This window comes from Chiloscyllium plagiosum, unplaced genomic scaffold (assembly GCF_037043375.1).
Source record: "Chiloscyllium plagiosum isolate Xiang-an unplaced genomic scaffold, Cpla_swu_hap1 HiC_scaffold_31, whole genome shotgun sequence".
NCBI classification, from domain to species: Eukaryota; Metazoa; Chordata; class Chondrichthyes; order Orectolobiformes; family Hemiscylliidae; genus Chiloscyllium; species Chiloscyllium plagiosum.
Window position 1 is genome coordinate 52207511 of NW_028270169.1, and position 14879 is coordinate 52222389.

General features: G+C 41.4%; 1 protein-coding gene across 7 annotated transcripts in view; it reads right to left on the minus strand.

Annotated features, from left to right (window-relative positions):
• Positions 1-14879, minus strand: part of srrm3 (serine/arginine repetitive matrix 3) — a 795287-nt gene that overhangs the window by 135761 nt on the left and 644647 nt on the right. The window lies entirely within an intron of this gene.

Genomic DNA, 14879 nt, shown 5'->3' on the forward strand with positions numbered 1-14879 from the left:
CTGATGAATCAGTCAGTACTCCTTTTTGGATTCATTCATGGGATGTGGCATCATTGGCTGGTCCAGCACTTCATGCCCACTCCTAACTGCCCTTGAGAATATGGTGAGCTGCCGTCTTGAACTGCTGCACTCCATTTGCTCTGGGTAGACTCACAATACTATTAGTGAAGGAGTTCTAGGACTTTGATCCAGCATTCCTTCAAGTATTGCTGGTTCAAGAAGGCAGCTCACCTCCACCTTCCCAAAGGCAATTAGGGGTGGACAATAAATGCGGCCATTCTGCCACATTCAGTCCTGAATGGTGGGGGACAATTAAACAACTTATTGGAGGAGGAGGTACCACAAACAGCCTCATCCTCAATGGTGGGAGAGCCCAAAACATCAGTGAAAAAGGTAAGGCTGAAGCATTTGTATTCATTTTCAGCCAGAAATGCCAAGCGGAATATTGCTTCTTCTGAGGTCCCCAGCATCACAGGTGTCAGTCTTCAGACTGGATTCTATTCATTCCACATGATATCACTGATGGCATTTGATACTACAAATACCATAGGCCTTGAAAACATTCTAGTGACAGTATATTGAAGACATATGTCCCAGAACTAGCCACACAACCAGCCAAGCTGTTTCTATACAGTTACAACGCTGGCAATACTGGTAATTGTTCAGGTATATTCTGTCACAAAGACCAGGGCAATTCCAACCTGGGCAATTGCTGTTTAATCCGTCTTTACTCAATCATATCAAAGTGATGGAAGGTGTCATTGTCGGTACTGTAGGCAGCATTTCCTCAACAATAACCTGTCACTGATCACTCAGCTCCTGACCTCATTACATCTTTGGACTAAACACATAGAATTCAAGAGGTGAGATGTTGTGTGACTGTCCTTGATAGTAAGGCTGCATTTGGCAGAACATAACATCTCAGAGTTCTAGCAAAACTGAAGTCAATGGGAATCGGAGGAAAGCTCTCCGCTGGTTGGAGCCATATACAGAAAAAAGGAGGATGATTGAGGCTATTGGAGGACATCACTGCAGGAGTTACTCAGGGTAGTCTCCTCGGCCCACCCATCTTCAGTAGTGTCATAATAACTTTCCGTCCAGAATTGGAGATACTTGTTAACATTTGCACAACGTTCAGCACCATTTACAACTCCTCAGTTACTGAAGCAGTCTGTGTCTAAATGCAGCAAGACCTGGACAACATTCGGGCTTGTGCTGATAAATGGCAAGTAACATTTGTGTCACAGAAGTGCCAGGTAATGGCCAACTCTAACAAGAAAAAAATCTAACCATTGGCACTTGACATTCAATGGTATTACCAGTGTTGAATTCTCCATCTTGGAAGTTGCCATTGACCAGGCACAGACTGGACTAGCTATTAAAATACTTGGCACTCTGTGATAAGTAACTCACCTCCTGACTTCTCAAAATCTATACACCATTTATACGGCAAAAGCAATGAGTATGATGGAAACGCTGCATTTGCTTGGGATGAGTGCAGCTTCAACACCATTCGGGAAGCTCAACAACATCTCGATCAAAATTTTGGAACACTGTCTAACAGCATTATGGGTGTAGTCGCACAGGACTGCAACAGTTTAAGAAGGCAGTTCAAGTGCAATTAGAGATGGGCAATAATTACTGGCCTAGTGAAGCCCACATCCTATGAATGAACAAAGCGAAGTGCAAATACAGACTCTTTGGGTTGAATTTGTGCCATAAAATGTCCTCAGCTTATATTAATTAATTCCTGCATTAATTGTCCTAATGGTGTTGGTTGTTCATAGCATTAACACCCACCATTCATAATTGCAAGGCTTATTGATTTGATGGTAATTTTAAAATTGTACTTCTTGTTGAAGAGCTAGTCCATAAACATCTACTGACAATGCAAAGTGTAATGTTTAAAGTGTAATTATGGCATAAAAATCCACACACACAGGAGAAAAAGCAAATGGGATAATGACCTGACTTTCCGTCTGAAGTACAAACTTCTCACGGGGTGCAAAAGTAGGAAAAAAATGATGAGAATCTTATTTGACCCAGTGTTCCTTCACACTGGCTGACATTTACTGTTCTGCCGTAAAGTGCTGGTGATGTTGTTTGCAAGTCCGGAGTGTGTTTTTCCAGAACAGCTTGATCCTTATGGATGTGAGTGGGAGAGCACATCTTATTACCCGTTTTGATGCTTGATGGAAGGAGTGCCCAAAGAAATGAGAAAGGTCTGCAAGCGTTCAGAGATGGTGGAGTTCCTAAAGTAATTTTTCCTGCTTCCACGTAATTTTGCGGCTTTTCAACTTTTCTTGTTTAGTTCATTATCATGAAAGTGGTTTCATTCCTAATTGCTCTGAGGGGATCCTGTGTCAGTCATTTCATATGAAACCCAAGAGGGTTAGAGCAGTAATGAGGTGGCAGGTTCCTTTCTCGAGATTGAAAGATGAGGCAGTTGGGTTTTTAATAACAATTGCCTGTCATGGTCATGTTTTTTTCACGGTCAATTCACAAATAACCAGATTTATTCTATTCTGTTCACAGTGGTAGGATTTGAATTTATAATCTCTGGATTGGTTGTTAAATACTCATAAACTGCCAGACCAGTCTTCCAGCTGCTCCAGGCCTGGATGGCCACGTTCATAACACAGCTGAGCAACTTGATTGTCAATCAATCTTCCAAAATGCCTCTAGCCGATAGCCGAAGCGGGAGAACCATATGGTAGCTGCAGCACCACAGCCTCCTCATGTTAAAAGACTCTATGCACAGGTTCTTACCACAGGTTGTACTCAGTTAGAAATACTATCAGAGAGAAAGTAAAGCTAATCAAACACTTCATGGTATACATCAATGTGTCTGAAATCGTGAAACATTGACACAGTCCTCAGTGAATAAGTTGGATCTATGTAGGTTCAGCTCAACCTTTGAGGTGCTATCAGTGACTTACACAAGCAAGCTGCAATTCTGTATTTCATCATGATCAGCACTGGCAAATGTAGCTGGTTAGGGAACTGTTGCAGAAATGGGAAACATGAAATTTTAATATAAAAATTCAATAATAGTTACATGAGAAAATGGAAAATTGGATTCTAATTAACAACTTCAAGTCTATATTGTAAGTGCAGAAGTAATCAGACTAATCTGTGATATACTGCTGATAATCTCCCAATAGAACTTTGAGATAATTAATTTTGTGACTTTGTATGGGATAGTTCTGTAACCTCAAGAAATACTTTCCAAAAACATTGGCCAGGATCCTTTGAACTTAGAAAATAATTGAGACCATTTTTGGGTTCTGGAGGAGAGGTACACTTACAGCATTTATTGTCCTAAATAGTGGCTTACCAAGACAAGGGTACAGCAGAGTCTAGATTACAGTGGTGCTGGAAAAGCACAGCAGATCAGGCAGCATCTGAAGAGCAGGAAAATGGACGTTTTGGGCAATAGCCCTTCATCAGACAGGGGTACAGACCACTGCAGTTCACAGGGCACTATTGAGGACCAGGGAGGTTGCCGTTAGCATCAGGGATATAAAGTTCACTATACATTAGTGGGTGGCACGGTGGCACAGTGGTTAGCACTGTTGCCTCTCAGCGCCAGAGACCCGGGTTCAATTCCCACCTCAGGCGACTCCGTGTTCTGCATGTTCTCCCCGTGTCTGCGTGGGTTTCCTCCCACAGTCCAAAGATGTGCAGGTCAGGTGAATTGGCCTTGCTAAATTGCCCGTAGTGTTAGGTACAGGGGTAAATGTAGGGGTATGGGTGGGTTGCGCTTCGGCAGGTCGGTGTGCACTTGTTGGGCCGAAGGGCCTGTTTCCACACTGTAATGTAATGTAATCTAACATGGCAATTGGAGACATGTCCCTCCACATTGTGTCACTGAAAGGAAAGGATGCAATACAGATGAAGCAAAGGTGTAACCTGGTCATCAATGATGCAGGAGCATGGTAGCAGGAGAAGAGACTAATGATAAATAAATTCATTTACTTCCTCTAACACAGCCACCAGCTCATACTGTACAAAGTTTTAAACAGTAGCATTGAGGACATGAAGAGCGACACCAGACACAAGTGACCTGCAACCAAGGCAGGGAAATACTGTAGCACAAGTACAAGCTTGCTGAAGGATGGGTTTGCGCATAAATTCTGCTGTAGAGAACAATGTTGATGAAGCAATGTAATGTAACGGATGCTTGTTGCATTGTCAGGCCTGTCAGAAAGCCTGTGGCCACTCTCAAGGAGCATGGAGGAGCTGGAGTTAGCTCATCACTTTGCGCTGAGTGTGGAGCCCAACTGTTCCCACCTGGGCATAGTTACTAACTCTGAAAGAATACTTATGGGCCCAACCACGTGTGCTGTCTGATAGCCAATGCCTCAGTTTCCACTGTAACAGAAGCAGAAGCTGCCTAATATTTCAGAGCTGCAATCGAAGATCTTCTACAAGCTCAGCTTCTTGTCAGGAGAGTGCATGAAGCTCAGTTGTAATAAGCTAGACTTGCATAGTAGTTAGCAACCGGTGCCTGCACTATCTGCGGTGCTCCTACTTATAACGTCCTAGGATATAACCCATTGGCTGCAGGGAACATTAGTCTCTCTAGTACATTTATTTCTTCCCCAACATACGTTCATCATTTCCATTTGGCTTACTTCGATCCTTTAGAAAAGAAAATCCACTATCCATACCTGGATCTGGCCTGCACGTGTTTCCAGACCCACAACAATGTAGATGACCTTACTGCCTGCTGAAATGGCCTAGAGAGATAATCAGTACAAAAGCAACTGGGAATAAGCAACAAATGCCATGGTTGCCAGTCATGTCCATATTCCATACATGAAGAAAATAAACATAGTCTTTGTCACACAGTAGCCAACCCCTTGTCTCTTATAGTGGCTCAAATGTTGATGGTAGAGTGAACTGGCATTGAATACGGGCATTCTCACAAGCTGCCAGGATATCAGGTGTTGGCAAGGGTAATGATTGGGTGTGACACACAGCAGCTATATATTAAGGGGATGAAATCCCTGCCAGAGACACTTCTGAATTTAAATACAACATTCAAATTCTGAATTTAAATACAATATCCATTGAGCAACAACTGTGCTATCAATGACACCCTGTATCCATGAAGTTAGGTCATTACTCTGGGGAATACACATGTATGTGCTACCTGCTTCTCTCTGGAAAGAGTTAAGGCAAAGCAGTTTCCTTTCTTTGTACGCAATGTCCTTTGTACACCATTTAATGGTAAACTCCAAGATGTTGGAGATTTTAGTCAGGAACTCCAAACTGAAATAAGCTTGACTTGAAGAAAAATCATAACACAGTCACCTTTACACGTAGTGGCAATGCTGTCCATACTCTGCTCTGAGATTGTAGGTCTGTTTACGAGAGATGGAAGATTTCATCGAAGTCATTGCATATACTATTTCTGGCTTAAGGTCAGTACAGGATTTAACTTTCTACCTCTTCACCTCCTTGCTCTGAGTCAACTGTGTTCATTCTCTGTCACTTGACAGTCGAAGAAGAAAAGAAACTACAGCCCTGGTTAAGTATAAAGTAAGGCCTTCACCATGAATCACAAATTCCCTATACTTCAGCAGGTTCCAATGACAGTACCAACCAACCAACAAACAGGTTAGCAGCAGTCAAGAGAAATCAACCAGCAACTCACCCAAAGTAATTGATGATCCTTTCAAAAAAAGCTAACAATCTACCCAGGTGCTACCAAGGCCCTGACACCGTTTTGGATCCAAACAAGTGTAGCACCAAAGGTACTGGCTGCATTTTATACTATTGTTCTTCAGCACCTGATTGGAAAGTGGAGTCTGCTGGGCCTAAATACTTCCTTTTGTAACTAGATCCTGGGACTTCCTGACTGGAACACTTCAACTACCCCTCCCAGTCCACCAAGGGCATGCAGGTCCTAGGTCTCCTCTATCGCCAAACCCTAACCATCCGACGCCTGGAGGAAGAATGCCTCATCTTCTGCTTTGGGACCCTGCAATCACTCGGGTTCAATGTGGATTTCACCAGTTTACTCATTTCCCCTCTCCCCACCTTATCCCAGTTCCAAGTCTCCAACTCAGCACCATCCTATTGACCTGTACATCGTCTTTCCAATCTATCCGCTCCACCCTCCTCTCTGACCTATCACCTTCTCCCCCACCTTCATCTACCTATCGCGTTCTTAGCCACCTTTCCCCCGTCCCATCCCCCTCCCATTTATCTCTCAGGCCCCAGCCCACAAGCCTCATTCCTGATGAAGGGTTTGTGCCCGAAACGTTGATTCTCTGGCTCATCAGATGCTGCCTGACCTGCTGTGCTTTTCCATCACCACACTCTTCAACTCTGATCTCCAGCATCTGCAGCCCTCACTTTCCACTCCACTCTACTCTACTGATCCTACTGGTGCTCCAACTTGAGGTAAAGGAGTTGTTGGACCATTTTGTGTCATTCGCAAATTTTACTGGGTTTTCTTTCTGGATCAGATTTGAATGATTGAATCTCTTTTTTCTGACTCCCTCAGACTTACCTTTTTCACAACTGAGTTACACTTTAGTAACATGGTGACTCAGTGGTTAGCACAGCTGCCTCTCAGTGCCAGGGACCCAGGTTCAATTCCAGCCTCGGGTGACTGTCTGTGTGGATTTGATTAGATTACATTACTTACAGTGTGGAAACAGGCCCTTCGGCCCAACAAGTCCACACCGACCCGCCGAAGCACAACCCATCCAGACTCATTCCCCTACATTTACCCCTTCACCTAACACTACGGGCAATTTAGCATGGCCAATTCACCTGGCCTGCACATCTTTGGACTGTGGGAGGAAACCGGAGCACCCGGAGGAAACCCACGCAGACACGGGGGAGAACGTGCAAACTCCACACAGACAATTGCCTGAGGGAATTGAACCCAGGTCTCTGGCGCTGTGAGGCAGCAGTGCTTACCACTGTGCCACCGTGCCGCCCATTCTTGCACATTCTCCCCGTGTCTGTGTGGGTTTCTTGCGGTGTTCTGGTTTCCTCCCACAGTCCAAAGATGTGCAGGTTAGGTGAATTGGCCATGCTAAATTGCTCATAGTGTTCAGGGGTATGTAGATTAGGTGGATTAGTCAAGGGTAAATGTAGAGTAATAGAGGTAGGGGAATGGGTCTGGGTGGGTTACTCTTCGGAGGGTCGGTGTGGACTTGTTGGGCCAAAGGGCCTGTTTCCACATTGTAGGGATTCTGTGAACATGCTCAGACCTACACTCACTGCTTGAGTTTTGCATTGCACTGAAGCTTGCTTTGTGTCATCCCTTAATTCACTGGTGTCCTCCCCCAACTTCCTTTCATAATGGTGCATACCTCCAGTATTCCTTTTGAGTGGTGTCTGCCCTTAGTGGTAATAAATGAAATTGATATGAAGCTGCACTTTATAAGATGGTTGTATTTTAAAATGCCCTTGTTAGCTTCAGCTAAAATTGAGAATTCCAGAAGCATCCCAGCTCAGAGATGTGTCTCTGATCTGGTTTCCACGGAGGGGAAATTCAAACAGAAACCTTGAAATAGCAAGTGACAGCTTTCACATCTTTACACAGTACCTCAAAGAAAAAGGCCAGCTGCTCTTTGTGATAGAGAGAGAATTAAAGCAGCTATTGCACCGGAGAAGCAGAGAACTGATTCTGTAGTGGGACGGGCGGGAAATGTCTTTTTCTGTTCAAAAGGAAGGGGACAGAAGAGAGGGGACTTCTGGAGATTTTTGGAAGGAATCGCTATGGTGAGTTTGCTGATGAAAATTGGATGTGGTTGACTTGTGCTGAGTGGAATGATTTTATAGGAGACTATAAGTTACAACCTTGGAGTGGCTGGGAGGGATGAACCAGGCAGAGAGCTAGGAGCCTTAGAAGAACTGTCCCTGTGAAGCTATGCATTTCCAAAAAGTGAAATGCACAGCAAGAAGCACTACAAGTTGTATCTCAATTATGTTAGTTAATGTGAGAGTACCTTTTCTTTATTGCGATATATTAATGGCCTGATAAGTAATGCTTGATGTATGTTAATTTTAGTTTGTTTGTTACAGTAAAAGTCTCAAAGCATGAAATGCAGTTATTCTGTCAGTTGCTAGGAAACATATCGCATATTAACAGATATTGGTCTCTATGGAAATCACAATATAAAGGATTTTTCAGATATACATAGAAACAGATACTCAGCCCAAACAGTCCATACTGGTGTTTATGCCCTATTTGAGCTTTCTTTCCTCTTATCTCATCAAAATTTATCATTGCAATTATCTATTGCTTTCTTCTTCAAATGCTTGTCTTAACTTTTTTTTTTATATAACTTTCCCTGTAATAATGAGTTCCATATTCTCACCACTCTTTTGATGAAATTATTTTTCTCAATGTCTTTTTTGATTTTCTTGGTGACTATTCTGTATTTAAAGCCTCCGGTTATATTCTTTCTCACAAAAGGTAACATGCTCTCTGTATCTACTCAATGGAGACCTTTCTTTATTTCAAGACATCTATTAACTTTAATTTTTCAAAAGACAAGATAGCCCAGCCTTTCAAAGCTTTCCGAGGTGTATACCCATGCACTTTGGTTCTATCCTTGTAGATGTTCTCTGCACATTCTCTAGTATCTCATTTTTATAATACAGTGACCAGACTGAATAGAGTACTGATCCAAACAAGGTTCACTATTATTTTAGCATAACCTCTCTCCTTTCCCACCTCTGATGTTCTCCCACACTTCTTCCATTCACTAGTGCCTCCCAATCTGATTAAAAGAAAGAGGATTCAGTAGAGATTTCCCATTGACAGAGAGCCATGGTATATCCAGTCCCAAAGCCAGCATTAAGAATCAAGCCAAGTAATTAATTTCCAGAATGCAATGTAACAGTGACTCCTGTAGAGTGGCCCATGTCTTTTTCCCATCTGACAGAGAACCCAGAAAGTAATGGCAGCCAACAGATTGACAAGAGTTCATTTATTAGATTAGATTACGTTACAGTGTGGAAACAGGCCCTTCGGCCCAACAAATCCACACCGACCTGCCGAAGCGCAACCCACCCATACCCCTACATTTATCCCTTACCTAACACTACGGGCAATTTAGCATGGCCAATTCACCTTACCTGCACATTTTTGGAATGTGGGAGGAAACCGGAGCACCCGGAGGAAACCCACGCAGACACGGGGAGAACGTGCAAACTCCACACAGTCAGTCGCCTGAGGTGGGAATTGAACCCGGGTCGCTGGCACTGTGAGGCAGCAGTGCTAACCTCTGTGCCACCGTGCCGCCCTTATTAATAGCCCAGATCTGCCAAATCACACAAAAAAGGTAATTTGAGACATTTCTTGAATTTCAGTTGGTACAAACAAATCTCTCCAGGCAAATTTATGAATAGAAAACAATTCTTAAAAAAAACTGCCATCATTTTCCCCTGTTTTCTCAATGACCTGATTGCCTTTTGAAATCCAAAACCTCTAAATTTCAAATTCTATAACTAGGGAGTCGATGGAAGCTAATAACATTAATTTACTCAAATGTAAATTAGATTGACTTATTTCAGAAAACAATATTTTGCCCAGATAGATTGCCAGAATACCAAGATACACATATGGGACCAGGGAATAATGTATAACAAATAGTTTTGACATACGCTTAGGAAGAACAGATACCTTTGACATTGAGATTTTCCTGGCCTTGTGTCTGGGTTTGTCCTGGAGACTGACTGGTAGACAGCAATTTCTATGACCTGTCACCAACTCCATTATTATTGCTTTAGGTGTTTATCAGGATGACAGATGAGCTTTTCTCATCTCAAAATTCCTTGTCAATTTCTATGGGTTTCTTCTAAACAATGGACAAATGGGGAAATGAATGTGTTGATGTCAGGATGGGTGCTGTGCAGAGCCAGGTTTAGCAAGCACAGCAGTGTGTTGGTGTCAGGTTTGCTGATGTGTAACTGTGTTAATTCCAGGATTGGAATGCTAACTGTGTTGAGAGAGACATAGGCAAATAGACAGACAGGGGAAAAAGAATGTGTGGATAGGTTAGTAACAGTTCTTGCTTTGCCCGAAAAGAACCTATTGATAACTTTAGACCAATATGATGATGGTTTGTCCTTAAATTTCAAAAGTAACTTCCAACTGGATACATTGGCAAGCATTAGAAAAAAGAATGCATATATTTGTACTGGCAAATCTTCAATTGCTTGGAGATAGATTCTAATCTGTGCTGTTAGCTTGGCTCATTTGCTGGCACTCTAACTTCTGAGTCAGGAGATGGTAGGTTCAATTCCAATTCCAGGAAGTCAGCAAATGATTAGAAAGGGAAATGCCATTGCGATATTGGGGAAGTGCTGCACTACCGGAGGTATTGTCTCGTGGAGTCAACAATGAAAAGATAGTCCATTTACTTGTTAAGACTGATGTGAAAATGAATTAAAGGGATAAACTGCCTTCTGTAAATTCTGCACAGGGAAGGTCGAAGGGATTTATAGGAATGAGTGTTTAAATTCACTGAACCACGTGAAAAATATGATCAGATGTTTTATAGTATCTAAAATAAAGTGTGTAACTAACAGTAAAAATAAAATACCCATGCCAGTACTCAGAGGTGAAAGCAGCAAGAAATGGAAAGGAGATTGAAACCAAGGATGAGCAGAAGGCCAAGCAACAGGAGGCTTGACAGTACAGACATATTTTTCTAATTCTTGCCTATGTACCAAGACAGATTGCCAGAATAGCAAAACACACATACAAGGCCAGAGAATAACATATAACAAGATGAAATAGGAGTGGAAGTAGATGCTTTAATCCCTTCAGCCTGGTCCACCATTAAATGACAATCTGCTTGAGTTCTGAATTCCATCCTCCCATCTACCCCCAATAAAGTGCGATTCTCCTGGATACCAGGGTAGCAAGATGATCCTTTTACATCAACTATTTTGATTTTTGAAGGCTGTTTCCCTGATTATCTCTCAGGGTGAGCAGAAAGAAATGAATAGAATTTCATCACACCATTCGTGGCTTTACAATGTCCAAGAAACTTCATACATTTCAAATGAAGGAACTGTTCGACTGTGGGGAAACAATTATTAACAAGAGGGTGGTATATGTATATTAACAAGAGCATGGACGGGTTGGACCGAGGGGTCTGTTTCCGTGTTGTAAATCTCTATGAGTCTATGACTCTAAGAAATCACTAAACATTGCTAATGCTGTTAAGGTGATTAACCACATGGAAGCATCAGTAAATGGAAAACAGGCTAATGTGCCAACAATTCTCCAAAAGAAAGTGACAAAACAGACATGGGAAATTACACCCTCACTTCAATTCCACGAAAGGTAAAGGGAGTGATCAACATTAAATGTGAGGTTAATATACACAATAGTAACTAAAAGCAACTAAGTTGATTGTGGAAAATTCTGCTGCTTGGTGATATCAAACGGCATCTGGTAATTGCTGCAGTCATGCAACTTCTATTAGGAAGTTGGAGACTTCACTAAAGGCATCATGGCATATGGACAGAGTACCTTGACAAAATAGATTCGAGGTGGTCAGGGGACTTAACTATGTTTTCAATACTGGAAAGGATTACCTTGTGCCTGAATGTACCTCTGGAATGTTTTTAAATGGCAAATGTCTTTAAGGAGAATCATCCACTGAAGAGAGATATCACAATACAAGATCACTTGAAAGTGGATTCGCAGGTAGATAGGACAGTGAAGAAGGCGTTTGGTATGCTTTCCTTTATTGGTCAGAATGTTGAGTACAGGAGTTGGGAGGTCATGTTGAGGCTGTACAGGACATTGGTTAGGCCACTGTTGGAATATTGCGTGCAATTCTGGTCTCCTTCCTATCGGAAAGATGATGTAAAACTTGAAAGAGTTCAGAAAAGATTTACAAGGATGTTGCCAGGGTTGGAGGATTTGAGCTATAGGGAAAGGCTGAACAGGCCTGTTTTCCCTGGAGCATCGGAGGTTGACGGATGACCTTATAGAGGTTTACAAAATTATGAGGGGCATGGATAGGATAAATAGACAAAGTCTTTTCTCTGGGGTGGGGGAGTCCAGAACTAGAGGACATAGGTTTAGGGTGAGAGAGGAAAGATATAAAAGACACCTAAGGGGCAATTTTTTCATGCAGAGGGTGGTGCGTGTATGGAATGAGCTGCCAGAGGATGTGGTGGAGGCTAGTACATTTGCAACATTTAAAAGGCATTTGGATGGGTATATGAACAGGAAGGGTTTGGAGGGATATGGGCCGGGTGCTGGCAGGTGGGACTAGATTGGGTTGGGATATCTAGTCGGCATGGACGGGTTGGACCGAAGGGTCTGTTTCCATGCTGTACATCTCTATAACTCTATCACTTGCAGAATTTATTGTTACTATTGGCTGGATACTTACTGAAACTCAATAAAATCCTTACCCCAGACATGGTGACTGAAATCTTGAAATGTGATTAAAAGAAGGGTTGTGAAGGAGTCACTCAATCCTAGCAATGGAATTTGCACATTGTGCCCTTTGGTGTGGTAATTACATCTTCTATTGGACCACTGCATGGATAATGGAAACGGTAGTTACATTTGCAGAAATAAATCTTCACTATAAGACCCTCAGAGTTTAACAATAACTTTTACTACAAAAGCTAGACCCTTCAACCTCCATTGTCTTCAGTGAACCAAGGGAGAATCACTCACGCTACAACTTTTTTGGGAAAAGGACTGGTAATTGAAGTGATTTTTCTTCTGGAACCTTTCAGAAATCCAAGTGCATGCTGCATCTTTAGAATTTATCTTTTCTGGTTTGTGAGTGAGGATAGGATGGTTGTTGCAATTACATTTCTGGTGTTGTGAAAAAATAAACATTTAATCTTTCTTTTGATTTAAACTTAAAAGAAAGCGTGTTTTGTGTCTGTTTTTTAAGTCACAGTTGTTAAGGGGTTAAAACATTCCTCTAAAATACATCTTGTTGCATCAGGAAAAGGGAGAAATTATCTGACTTCCACAACCTGTCTATAACATAATTAAGAATGATTCATACAGCATTTCATTAGACTTCACCAATCCCAAAGCACTTTCCAGTCAAGAAATAACGTTGAACTGAAGTCACTATTTTAATGCAGAAAATTGAACAATTTATCTACAGCATGGTCTCACAAACAGCACTGAGGTACTGAGTAGATCATTTGTTTCAGCAGTGTTGATTATGGGAAAAATCCTGACCACGGCACTGAGGAAAATATTCCTGCACTTCTTGAAAATAGGGCCATGGAACCCCCTTAGCTCAATCTCAGAGCTTGGGTTAATATTTCTTCCAAGAGATAATATCTCCATGGTGGTAGCAGTTTGACTTGAGTTTGTGGTGTTTTGGGGCAATTCTTGGATTGGCTAAGAAATCAGCTGAAGGGAATGACAAGTTCTGGAGATATGTCAGGGTAGACAGAGGTACTGAGTGAGATGGTGATATTTGGACCACATGACACTTCCAGTTTACATCCATAGCTTGGATTTATAAACAAAGTTGTCAAGTTGCCTCTGATATCAAAGAAGGAAAGGCAAGGGAAACACTTCAGAATGACTTTGTGGTAGATTTCACATAGGTTTAAAGTGCTCCATATAAGTAACTTATATTTATACGCAACATAAATTTAACATATAAATAACTTTTGGGAAATAATTCTCAATGTTTTTGCAAGTTCAGGCAAGAAAACAAATCCAATATATTTCATTCTCTTATCCATGTTAATCAAAACCAGCTCCCCCTCAATAAGTTATTTTATTGCAGCAAACCTCGGCAGAAGAAATAAATCTTGGCCTATAGTTCAACTTCATACATTGATTTTTTTTTAATGCGAATTATACTGGAGTGACCAACCATTTCTTTGTCCCCGCGCTGATGAAGTAAAATGACTTGCACTTATGCATCATTTGCTACTACATATTTTCAATTTTGCAAAGCATGGAGTTTGATTATGTGCTAATAAAAAGGATTTACTAGTCAACTGGCCTTCCGTAAAATATATATTATTTGACAGAGATTACCTTTAAAAAGCTAATTTATAACTTGTGTCAAACTTGCAATGTTTTTTTTTTCTTCTCCTTCACTGAAAAGTTAATTATCAGCACAATGTGAATGTAGGAAGTATTAATATCAACACTCATCATATTTATGTATTTTGGCATTCATATTACACTAGGGACAGTTAGTAACATCAAACTGCATTTCATAATAAAAACATCAAACATTGTTTCTAAATAAGTAAAACAATCTGTTGCAAGACAGTACAAGAAAGCAAGGAAGACCACTGAGGTGAACAATGAGGTCTATTTACAGACAATGAAGATTGAAGATTGAAGAAGATGGTAAGTAGGTGAATGGATGGGCTTTTGATTTGTCAAAAAGGAAGGACACTACTGTGTTCAGTGAACTGGTCCAGTTTCCAAAAGTCATTATGCTCCTGTCTGTATAGGTAATGTGCAGGTAGCATACATGACCCTCGATTAAGGAGAAAGAATGTAATTTAACTAAGGTTGGTTAGGAATTGATGAGGAGGTCTGAAGTAGTGTAGTCCCCTTGTTCCAAGAGATTTGTATGACAGGGATGGAGATTGGGGGACAGCTGGTGCATGTGGATTGCACCATGTTTGGTTGGAATAGGGTGAATGGATCAGTTGGTAATTTTTGTAAATAGTGCAGGCCAAAAAATAATATTTATTGTTCAAAAGTTCTTCTTATGGTTTTCTCAGGGATTTTTGTTTGATTTTCAGAGCTACTTTCTCATTGTCACTGACTCCTTCACTGACGCCATGTAATATCTTCTGCATTTGTATGGATGCATGGGGTACTTGGACTCACACAGAAGCAGAATTAGAATAATTTATCATTGAAGTTC